General features: G+C 39.2%; 1 protein-coding gene and 1 long non-coding RNA gene across 2 annotated transcripts in view; one reads left to right on the top strand and one right to left on the bottom strand.

Annotated features, from left to right (window-relative positions):
* Window positions 1-12,027, top strand: part of lama5 (laminin, alpha 5) — a 223,022-nt gene that overhangs the window by 17,000 nt on the left and 193,995 nt on the right. The gene's annotated exons all lie outside the window — the stretch shown is intronic.
* LOC148903558 (uncharacterized) lies at window positions 215-5,829 on the bottom strand. The gene is made up of 2 exons (XR_016116064.1): window positions 3,255-5,829; window positions 215-2,844 (listed from the first exon to the last, which is right to left on the bottom strand). It is a non-coding gene; the product is annotated as an uncharacterized LOC148903558 (long non-coding RNA).

The following is a 12,027-nucleotide window of genomic DNA, read 5'->3' as shown; positions in this document are numbered from 1 at the left end:
GTAAGACCATGACTTTCTTAATTGTGAGAGAGTATTTTTGGATTGGATTGGAGCTAGCTAGCTATCCATCCATCCATTTTCTGTACCGCTTATTCTTCATTAGGGTCGCGGGGGGTGCCGGAGCCTATCCTAGCTGTCTTTGGGCACGAGGCGGGGGACACCCTGTCAGAGATATGACAGACAGACACCGTGGACAGAGACTCAGAACCAGAAAGATTGTCCCCACTGCCGGCAGGAGACGCAGTCATCAGATGACATACGTCTGAATTCTGCGCCCCTCTGCCAAGCTATTTATTGAGAGTATATGTAAATTACAGTGATATATTAGTAAACATAGTTTTCTTGATTTGCATACCACGCCTCTGGGCGTTCTGAGCAACAACAGATGTAAGCAGTAAAACATATACATTTTAATTGGTTGTCTTTTCCATGAACTGATAAGTTTGTAATCTGGCGCTTGTGCAGGATGTTTAAGCCGTAAATAACTCCGGTGAAAAAGGAGTATCTCAAGCCCTAAATTCTGTGCAAGGCCGGACCTTCTAGAATCTTGATGGAGACGACGGTTCATCGTGCCGTATCTGTTTCACTCAGATTTACTGTGGCCATCTGCGCTTTGACTGTAGGCCCATTGTTTAGTTGGTCAGCAAAGCACGGCACTTTTAAACATGATAAATTATTATTCTCCATCATTCCCACCTCTTAATCATTTTTAAAAGTGATAGCAAACATTATCTTGACAGTGATCGTGGAGTGTAAAAAATGTGGAAAAAAACAAAATAGTAAATATAATGGCATATATGTGTCTATACTATTGGGATATAGGTATATAGGTAAAATACAAGACAGAAGACATTCCCCGCAATAGCCTAACAATCAATGGGAAGCATGTATGTATATATATACCCCCCAGTCCCACCTCTTAATCATATATTTCAAAGTTGCATTTTCATTAGTCTGATTATATGACTGGAGTGTCATTTTAAATTACTGTTCAACAAATTGCTCATTGATGACAGTTTCAAAATCACGGTGGGCATTTGGAAACAGTTCAACTTAATTTGAAGACACCAGATAATAACCAATATACCTAAAAAACATTTTTCTTTTTCATTAAAAACAAATTTGGGAACATCTCTCATTTCATCCCCGCCCCTTTTTTTTCTTGGGAAAAGAACAACGATATTGGGATAAAATGTACGTCAGCATGCAATCCGATCTTAGCATGCAGGGAAAATCCAGATCGGTCCCTCCGTCCAAAGGCCGTGAGATACGAGTTCCACATCGCTTGACTCCACACCCCTAGATAGGCTGCGTGACTGGTCCCTCTGGTTATCTGGAGGCCCCTTCCGTCACCAGCCTCGACACGTCTGTGGTAGCAGCCTGGTATATCATGGTCCAGTCTGCTCCTGAAAATAATGGACGAGAACACAAAATGAGCGTATGTCTCCTCAATGAACCATTCTTTGAGGAGCGCCTGGGTCCATGCATTTACATGGAGCCGGGAGCTCTCGGCCACGTTCCACCTCAAAAGGCGTGGAACCCCTGGCAGAATTTACGGTGACCCTCGAGCCTGAGTAGCGCAATTGGCACAGCCTCAAACCATTTAAAATATCTCTCCAGGTCACCACCATATAATTCCTAGATTCTAGTCACTGTATTGTATTTCGATCTTACCATGGTTTTCTGATGAACCCCATTTCCCCCGTCTGTAGTCTCCAACCGTTGATACAAACCTTCCGTCTGCAGTCCCCCTACTCAGGAATTCACCCAAACGGTCTGCAAGAAGGTGGTTAACGTGGAAAAAACAAAAACAAAACAAACAAAAACTATCTTTCCCCTTAAACATTAAAAATCTCCAACTACATCGCCTGAATCAGCATAGGAGTTGATCTCCCATCAACTGCTTTCTCTAGCACCTTCAAAAACCCTTACCATCTCTTTGGCTAACCCGTCTCCTCCTAATATTCTAATCAGGAAACAATTCATACACAACAACTGTTTATCCTACTTGAATATCATCAACAACTGCACCCAATCCCCACTCTAACTGTTGAAACTTTAGAGTTCATATTGATGAGCACCTCTCTTTCTACCATTCCACCCAACACCCAAATTACCAAAACTGCATTCTTCTACCTTAAAAAAAAATTCTAGTCTCCGCTTTGTTTCCACACACTGCTGCACACACCTACATAAATACCCCCACAATCAAGGCCTCATCTGATCTTTCTTGACTCCCACCAAAACACTCCGTCCCGCAGCCCCCAATCCTCTAACACAAATCTCCTTGACATCCCTGTAGCCAGACTCAGAACTGGGGGGCATCCAGCCTTCAGATAGCCGCCCCCGCCCATGGGACACAACCTCAAAAACTAAATTGTTCCATAATGCTTTTTTTTTTTCATGTTTTAATCTCGTTACTCATGCTTCCTTTTAGATCGATTTTGGAATCAATTAAGTATGCTTGTCTTCAGGCGTACATTTAATTTAGCATTTTTAGCTCTTGTGAAGCATCTATGAGTGCAATAAAAAGCGCTTTCAAATTACATTTATTAATATCATCATCATTAATCTACGAGTCACTTGGTGTGGCATATAAACCATCTTTTCCTTTTTTTTCTTATTTCCTGTTGCTTCGCTGACATTGTAAAAATTTCGAACAAAGTAGCCACTGTGACAATTGGGATCATCCTAACAAAAACAATGTGGCCATTTTTTTTCTCTTTGAAACCATTTGCCGAATGCTGCCGCACATCTGACGCATGCTGGATATATTTGTTCGATTGGGTTCAATTGCATGCTGGTGTCGGTCAAAATGTTGTCGATCTCTCCCCCCACTCCTTTCTGAAAAAGAGCAGAAGTTGAGGCATTTTAACAAAACTACCAAAATCAAGCACCTCCAATTAGTCAGTTTGCATGAGGGTATCGTGTAAACCCCCAAAAACCATGCAAATTGGAATTTGTCTTTCCGTTTGGGATCGTAAAATAAAGAAAGGTCAAATTGGCCACAGAGTGGCTTCCAAGCAACAAAATCTCCTATCATGCAGCGAAAAAAATCCCATCTTCACACCAAGATAAGTGAATGGGAAATGTCCACGTATAAACGTATAATGTCTGAAATTGTCAGTCAAAATTTCACTTCTGGAAAATTTGATTTAAACTAACAATTTTTTCCCAAAACGTTTGCGAAAAACAGCTTTTCAAACTATTGAGACACAGCTCACAAGGCATTTCTAACAATTAACATTACCAACCAATGAGCTTCCTGATAGGTCCACACAGCTGCCACATCCTCCACACACCTTTGGAAATTAGAATAGGGATCAATGTCGTTTTCGAATGTGTCAAAGGCATTGTGAAGTGGGGTGATTATCATGAGGTCGGTCGGGTCATGTGGAGGAAATCAAGGGATCAAAGCCAGTACTGTTGCAGGAGTTCAGTGGTTGCAGTGGAGTTGCATTGTGAGACATTGTTCATTCAGAGTCCTTTTCTGCAGCAAATCATGCTTCAGCTTTCTGAGGTTCAGTTCTGTGATGCCAGCAGCAAGCACTTTCAGTTGAGTTTCCATCCCAGGGAGCAGGTGGGATGTCTGTTGGCTTTGTGGCTTGATCGCTGAACGGGTGGCAGCAAATGTGTTTCAGCTTTCTCAAGTTCATTTCTTTGAGGCCAGCAGCAAGCATTTGGAGTTCAGTTTCTATCCCAGGGAGCAGGTGGGATGTCTTGGCTTTGCGGCTTGACAGTGCTGTGGACATCGTGGAGCTTGTCTGAACGGGTGGATGCAAGTGGCTGTGCATTCAGAGTCCATTTCTTTCACGTCACCACAATTTGAACAGCCAGCTTGATTTCAGAGATTTCCTCGCACACGCCCTCAGGCACTCATCCTACCGCCCCACAGCCATGCCGCCTTGGTCAAGCCTTTGCGGCCAGCCGGCCATAATTTCGAAGTGGAGCTAGAGGGATGGGCCAGCCGTGCTGGAACCTGGACACATTAATTTACATTCGGTCAGATTCTTTGTTTGTTAGTTTTTTCTTAATTAGAGGAGCATAGCTTCCCGCAAATTCCCTGAATGTGTGCGGCGCAACCAAAGACGTTCCTATCTTGTCTTCTCAAAAATGTGACAAGTCGATTTGTAGCCTGGACATTCCCACAGTCACCTTCTCGGCCTTGATTCGGGATCGCTGCACATAAAATAACATTCAAAAATGAATTTGTCAGGTAGCGCCATCTGAGGTGGAGGAGAGATAGAATTGAGTTGGCATTTCTCAAACATCACTTTGCACTTTACAGATCAAGTACGGTGGCCACACATTAACTATTTCCATAATTTCAATAATTGAATCAAGTTTATAAAGGCTGAATCTGATCCCACAGTCGCATAGCAGTTACCAGTTCGAAAATATAATTGGTATCATTATTAATTCTTCCTTACTGTTTTCTTTCTTTTTATCAATCGCCGAGCCAGTTCCATCTGTTACAGTACGAAGGATCATGCTTTTATCACATTTATATTGTATTAATTTACTCAAATTAATCAAGCTTTAATTGTTTCCTTCATCAGTGTCTTAGCTCAGTCAGATAGTTTCAAACTAACATATTGCATGGGAATGCACACTGTTTGTTTCACTTTCACCCCACAATGGGGAGTCTTGTACTCTTGACAGTTGCATCGTGAATTTTGAACAGAGTGACAGGCCGCCCTGATAAGGAACCACTCACAGAGAAAACCAAATCTTGCTCTTTTGCCATAAAAGACAACTTCCTGATTTAATGTGAAGGAAATAACTACGGCATCTTAGTTTTCTCATCTGAATACTTGTATGTTTAATATCTGTTGAACATATCTTGTCACCTCTTAAAACATTTTGATCTTCTTTTTCAATTTGTGCACTTTCAATTTGGTCAATTTTTGGTGAACAGCTTGTCGCGCTTGAATGTTTGTTATCCTCCCCTTCTTGTGATTTATGCCTGCATGAGGAGTCCCTCACACATTGATTAGAGTATTTTGTTAACAAACGGCGTGTAAATTCTTCTTTTCTTAATCCAATCAATATCCTCAACCCTCACAACAGTGTTAACAATTGTGCTAAACCTTATATCACATTTTTGGTGAGCTCAGGTATTCTTGCCTACAGGTTTAACCCATCAACTCCTTATTTCTAATCTAATTCCGTTCAGTCTAGATGTACGCACGTATTATATCGTCGACACAGCTCACCTTTTATTTCCAGGACCATCAGTACTCACCACTTGAGAACAAATGCTATCTCATAACTGTCTCAAAACAAAACGTATGCGGAAAAAAGTGGTCAACACCGCTTCTCTCTATCCCCTGTAATTGAAAGGGGAAAAATGCAACAAGTTAATTCAAACCTCAAAACATCATTGTTTTTAAACTTTCACTCTACCAAAGCATACCGTCCTCACATTTCTTCCCACTGAGGCAATGATGAATTATAGACCTTGTCTTTTTGCTATATTAGCTGCCCAAGCGAGGCAGTCAAAAATCAACAGTACACAAAAACATTCCAGATTAAACCAGCAAAATAACATGCCTTCCCGCATACCCAAAACTAATTTCTAGCTATTCATCGTATTGTTTACTTCATATTAGAGCATATTTTCTCGAACCATCATAATCCTTCTAAATGTATCAATATCAATCACAATTCCATACAACACGTATTCCAATAAAATGCCATCCATCACTAATATGATTTTTGTCTCTCTCTTTCCTGATGTAAAATGTAAAATTCTAACTCACGTTACCCTCTGAAGTCTGAAACCAAATACTTTGGGACTTTTTTGGACCCAACTCGCATTTTTCTCTGTGCGAAATCAGCCATTATTCCAGTAAAAATCAAGCAGAGTAGATGCCGTGCCCGGAACGCCTCCCTGGTGAGCTGTTTTGGGCATGCCCCACTGGCAGGAGACCCCGGGGATGCCCAGGACACGCTGGAGGGACTAGGTGTCCCAGCTGGCCTGAGAACACCTCGGGATCTGCCCGGACCAGCAGAAGTGGCTGGGAAGGGGGAAGTCTGAGGCACACAAGACATGAAGTAGAGTTGGAATATTTACTGCTATTGCATGAATAAAATCAAGATAAATTCGCAAGAAATATCATAATGCTAATATGAAACGCTATGACGGATTAATGAAGTGTGCAAATTATCTCAGGAGGCCATTTTGTGTTGAGACAGCTGGGTCTGTTTTATAATTTGGGGGGGTTCAGAGCTATAAATGACTACTACTACTGCGATACATTAACGTGATTGGACTTTTAGGTTTTTAGTGGCAGCCCTTAAAAATGTTTTTAATGTATCTTTACAGGTAACATCCGACTTACGACCGAGTTCCGTTCCGACTAAACGGTTGTTTGTCAAAATGGCCGTAAATCGAAATCCATTCAAAATGTTGAGACTCGGAGACGAAATGACTGGCAAACTCCCCCCTCTGGTGCCATCACACAGTCAATTGCTGTGCGAGAGTGAGAGGCTGGCTGGCTGGAGAAAATTGTCGTCCACGTTGCCGTCCTGTGTTGTGGTGCCAGGCGTAGAATTAAAATTTTTAAAATAGGATCTGGAGGTCGTGGTCGTAAGTACGGGTGGTCGTAGTCGAGCTGGTTGTAAGTAGGATGTTTCCTGTATTTGTAATGGCAAAACTCAGAAACGATTTAAAACATAATTTAGCTATCGAGCTGGCTATCTGGCTAGCTATCTATTAGCCCTCTATTAGCTAGCTAGCTTTCTATCTATTAGAGTTACCTCCGGGTTGAGTGAACGCTCAAAATAATTTTGGCAGTTTTCTTGCCTTCGGGCACTTCTCTTTTGTTGCTGCCGCTGCTCACCCACAGAAAAACTTATCCCGTCACTATAAAGTGACCATGAGAGTTTTGAACGGCGCTTAGAAATCAAATGTCGTATGATGGGAAACTTTTTTTTCCCCAGGTAAGACCATGACTTTCTTAATTGTGAGAGAGTATTTTTGGATTGGATTGGATTGGAGCTAGCTAGCTATCCATCCATCCATTTTCTGTACCGCTTATTCTTCATTAGGGTCGCGGGGGGTGCCGGAGCCTATCCTAGCTGTCTTTGGGCACGAGGCGGGGGACACCCTGAATTGGTTGCCAGCCAATCGCAGGGCACACAAAGACAAACAACAGTCACTCTCACACTCACACCTATGGACAATTTGGAGTGTTCAATCTGCCATGCATGTTTTTGGAATGTGGGAGGCAAACGTAGGACCCGGAGAAAACCCACGCTGGCCAAGGTGAGACCATGCAAACTCCACAGTGAAGAGGGGCGCGAACAGTTTTCTCTGCACTGTGAACCCGCCGGGCTAACCACTCGACAACCAGGCAGCAGGAATCTAGCTCAGGTGGCCAACGTCTTTTCCTAACTGCCACATTTTGTTACTATCTGGCTGCAAAGAGCACATAAACATGCCGGAAATGAACACGCACCAACGCAGTATCTCAACCCGGAAATTGCCGTTTATGTGTTTATTATATTTGATGAAGACATTCAAGTGCCTTCCTTGTACGCTGGGTCCGAGAGGACAGTCATTGCATCTGTTGCTGTATGTCATGCATTTAGTTTGCAAAAGCATGCTTACTTTTAAACATGATAAATTATTATTCTCCATCATTCCCACCTCTTAATCATTTTTAAAAGTGATAGCAAACATTATCTTGACAGTGATCGTGGAGTGTAAAAAATGTGGAAAAAAACAAAATAGAAATATAATGGCATATATGTGTCTATACTATTGGGATATAGGTATATAGGTAAAATACAAGACAGAAGACATTCCCCGCAATAGCCTAACAATCAATGGGAAGCATGTATGTATATATATACCCCCCAGTCCCACCTCTTAATCATATATTTCAAAGTTGCATTTTCATTTTTTTTTTTTTTTTTTTTTTTTTTTTTTTTTTTTTTTTTTTTTTTTTTTTTTTTTTTTTTTTTTTTTTTTTTTTTTTTTTTTTTTTTTTTTTTTTTTTTTTTTTTTTTTTTTTTTTTTTTTTTTTTTTTTTTTTTTTTTTTTTTTTTTTTTTTTTTTTTTTTTTTTTTTTTTTTTTTTTTTTTTTTTTTTTTTTTTTTTTTTTTTTTTTTTTTTTTTTTTTTTTTTTTTTTTTTTTTTTTTTTTTTTTTTTTTTTTTTTTTTTTTTTTTTTTTTTTTTTTTTTTTTTTTTTTTTTTTTTTTTTTTTTTTTTTTTTTTTTTTTTTTTTTTTTTTTTTTTTTTTTTTTTTTTTTTTTTTTTTTTTTTTTTTTTTTTTTTTTTTTTTTTTTTTTTTTTTTTTTTTTTTTTTTTTTTTTTTTTTTTTTTTTTTTTTTTTTTTTTTTTTTTTTTTTTTTTTTTTTTTTTTTTTTTTTTTTTTTTTTTTTTTTTTTTTTTTTTTTTTTTTTTTTTTTTTTTTTTTTTTTTTTTTTTTTTTTTTTTTTTTTTTTTTTTTTTTTTTTTTTTTTTTTTTTTTTTTTTTTTTTTTTTTTTTTTTTTTTTTTTTTTTTTTTTTTTTTTTTTTTTTTTTTTTTTTTTTTTTTTTTTTTTTTTTTTTTTTTTTTTTTTTTTTTTTTTTTTTTTTTTTTTTTTTTTTTTTTTTTTTTTTTTTTTTTTTTTTTTTTTTTTTTTTTTTTTTTTTTTTTTTTTTTTTTTTTTTTTTTTTTTTTTTTTTTTTTTTTTTTTTTTTTTTTTTTTTTTTTTTTTTTTTTTTTTTTTTTTTTTTTTTTTTTTTTTTTTTTTTTTTTTTTTTTTTTTTTTTTTTTTTTTTTTTTTTTTTTTTTTTTTTTTTTTTTTTTTTTTTTTTTTTTTTTTTTTTTTTTTTTTTGCTTACAACCATACGGCCATAATATGCTAAATTTTCTTTTTGCCCAAACTTTATATTTTAATAACGTTTTAGTTCCGCCAACATCTCTTTCAGAGTAAAGTTACTCTCTTTTAATAGGCATAATTATATCGCATTATCGATTTGGTGTTTGCCATCGACGAGCATTAATTCATCAACCTTATTTCGGCACCTCAGATCGAAGGCAGTTTGATTTCGAATGTCCGAGTAGGACTGACCACATTCCAACACTTCGTCCGTTCAAAGCAGAAACAAGTGTGTTGTCAACTTTTTATAAATTCGGGGCGCCCCTAAATACTGCCTGAGATCTGCGGGCCGGAACACGCATCGCGGTACCTTTTTCCACCTTTTTCTTGTGTGGTCTTCCATCTATTTTTTTTTCTTTCGGCATCGTAAATATTTACTTGAACAAACAGTGTCGATCCTTCAACGTCTATATCAACCAATTGTTTTTTTCTACAAATTCTTCTTCATCGAGGCAGACTGGCAACTAATTTGATTTAACTCGTTTCCAAAAAACGGGAAGACTTTCGCGGAGCCATGTTAGTGCCTCGACTTCACTGTAAATTACATGAAATCGCAATCTCGTTCCGGCGTGTTTTTTCGAAATAAAATATTTAGGTGCCGGCGCCGAATTAAATTTTCATTAATACTATCGAAGCAGAGCGAATTATTAGCGTTCAATTTTCTCCACATCCCCCTTCTCTCTCTCTTTTTTTTATTGCTTCTATGAATTTGGTCCAGTTCTTCACCGCATAGGGCGGACTCTATAACTGGGTTCGTTCAGTAGGACAGCAATTCAAATTTACATTTGTGGTTTCTCCTTCTTCAAAGAACTTGCATACTGCATCCACAAAAGTCTGCTGTTTGAATCCCACTGTATATTATATGAATTACGACACGTTATCGCAATTCCAGTCACACTGATATGCGCTCCCGCCCGAAACAACCCCGCGACATAGTCAAGCTCGCAAGCTTGACACACAGACCCGCATGCTCACACATTGACTCACACAGGCACACAGACACAGTCACACAACCACAAGGATGATCAGTCCTTGTGTACCCAAAAACTAAGCTCAGTTCAGCACTCTCACTACCACATGAACTAGCTTAATTTTTTTCGAGGCTTTTCATTCTTCCAGACCTTCAAAAGGCTGTACTATCCAATCTTCCAAGACCCAAACAAATAGGCTTGTACTATCCAAAATCTTCCAAGACCCAAACAAATAGGCTTGTACTATCCAAAATCTTCCAAGACCTAAACAAATAGGCTTGTACTATCCAAATCTTCCAAGACCTAAACAAATAGGCTTGTACTATCCAAAATCTTCCAAGACCTAAACAAATAGGCTTGTACTATCCAAAATCTTCCAAGACCTAAACAAATAGGCTTGTACTATCCAAAATCTTCCAAGACCTAAACAAATAGGCTTGTACTATCGTTTATCAGACTGACCTCAATTTTTGGAGAGGATCCTTCCGGTCCCGAGCCCGCCCAGGTTCGTTGGGATGGCGTTTGCGTCTCACCCGGCGAGCAGGCCTGGCTTCTGCCCCCAAGAAAAGGAGGTCCTCTCGAAATCTTGTTGGCCTTGCCGGTGCACCGGTTCTTGACAGTCGCCGTAGACCGCTCACCGCAGGAGACGCGTTGCCATCCCGGACGAGCCCCCAAAAATGTCAGAGATATGACAGACAGACACCGTGGACAGAGACTCAGAACCAGAAAGATTGTCCCCACTGCCGGCAGGAGACGCAGTCATCAGATGACATACGTCTGAATTCTGCGCCCCTCTGCCAAGCTATTTATTGAGAGTATATGTAAATTACAGTGATATATTAGTAAACATAGTTTTCTTGATTTGCATACCACGCCTCCGGGCGTTCTGAGCAACAACAGATGTAAGCAGTAAAACATATACATTTTAATTGGTTGTCTTTTCCATGAACTGATAAATTTGTAATCTGACCCTTGTGCAGGATGTTTAAGCCGTAAATAACTCCGGTGAAAAAGGAGTATCTCAAGCCCTAAATTCTGTGCAAGGCCGGACCTTCTAGAATCTTGATGGAGACGACGGTTCATCGTGCCGTATCTGTTTCACTCAGATTTACTGTGGCCATCTGCGCTTTGACTGTAGGCCCATTGTTTAGTGGGTCAGCAAAGCACGGCACTTTTAAACGTGATAAATTATTATTCTCCATCACACCCTGAATTGGTTGCCAGCCAATCGCAGGGCACACAAAGACAAACAACAGTCACTCTCACACTCACACCTATGGACAATTTGGAGTGTTCAATCTGCCATGCAAGTTTTTGGAATGTGGGAGGAAACCGGAGGACCCGGAGAAAACCCACGCTGGCCCGGGGAGACCATGCAAACTCCACACAAAGGGAGGGGCGCGAACCGGCGACCTCTGCACTGTGAAGCCGCCGTGCTAACCACTCGACTACCAGGCCGCCGGCTATCTAGCTCAGGGGTGGCCAACCAGTCAGAGACTAAGAGCCACATTTTTTACTATGTTACTGCAAAGAGCCACATAAAGATGGCGGCGTGTGAACACGCACCAGCTCCCCTCTGTCTCCCGGCAAATTGCCGTTTTTGTGTTTATTATATTTGTTAAAGTCATTATAAGTGCCTTCCTTGTACGCTGGGTCCGAGAGGACAGTCATTTCATCTGTGCTGTATGTCATGCATATTAGCATATTTGACAAGAACGCTGACTTTGATAAACATCGGCACACATGAACACCCCATCACCCCATCCCTCGCACACATAGTCAAAGTCAGTCAAAGTCAGCTTTATTGTCAAACGTGCTAATATGCATGACATACAGCACAAATGAAATTAATGTCCTCTCGGACCCAACGTGCAAGACATGCAAGGCACTTATAACGTGGCTAAAAGACATACTATTGACAACAGACAATACTTGTAATTTCTGTATGTAAAGTGAGGTAGTGTCGTCTGGAAAGTGAGGCAGTGACGTATGTAAAGTGAGGTAGTGACATATGTAAAGTGAGAAAGTGACGTACATAAAATGACGTAATGTCGTAATTGCAAAAACAAACAACAAGAAAGGGTTGAAGTGAGGTCTTGCAGAAAAAAAAATGAGAAAGAACAAAAAAAATAGAGTTCAGGATGATCGTACAGCATGTAGCGTGTACTCAGAGTTCGGTG

This window comes from Hippocampus bargibanti, linkage group LG01 (genome assembly GCF_051943395.1).
Source record: "Hippocampus bargibanti isolate YZ-2025 linkage group LG01, ASM5194339v1, whole genome shotgun sequence".
In the NCBI taxonomy this organism is placed as follows: Eukaryota; Metazoa; Chordata; class Actinopteri; order Syngnathiformes; family Syngnathidae; genus Hippocampus; species Hippocampus bargibanti.
The sequence above is the reverse complement of the archived record's forward strand: the minus strand, read 5'-3'. Positions and strand labels throughout refer to the sequence as shown.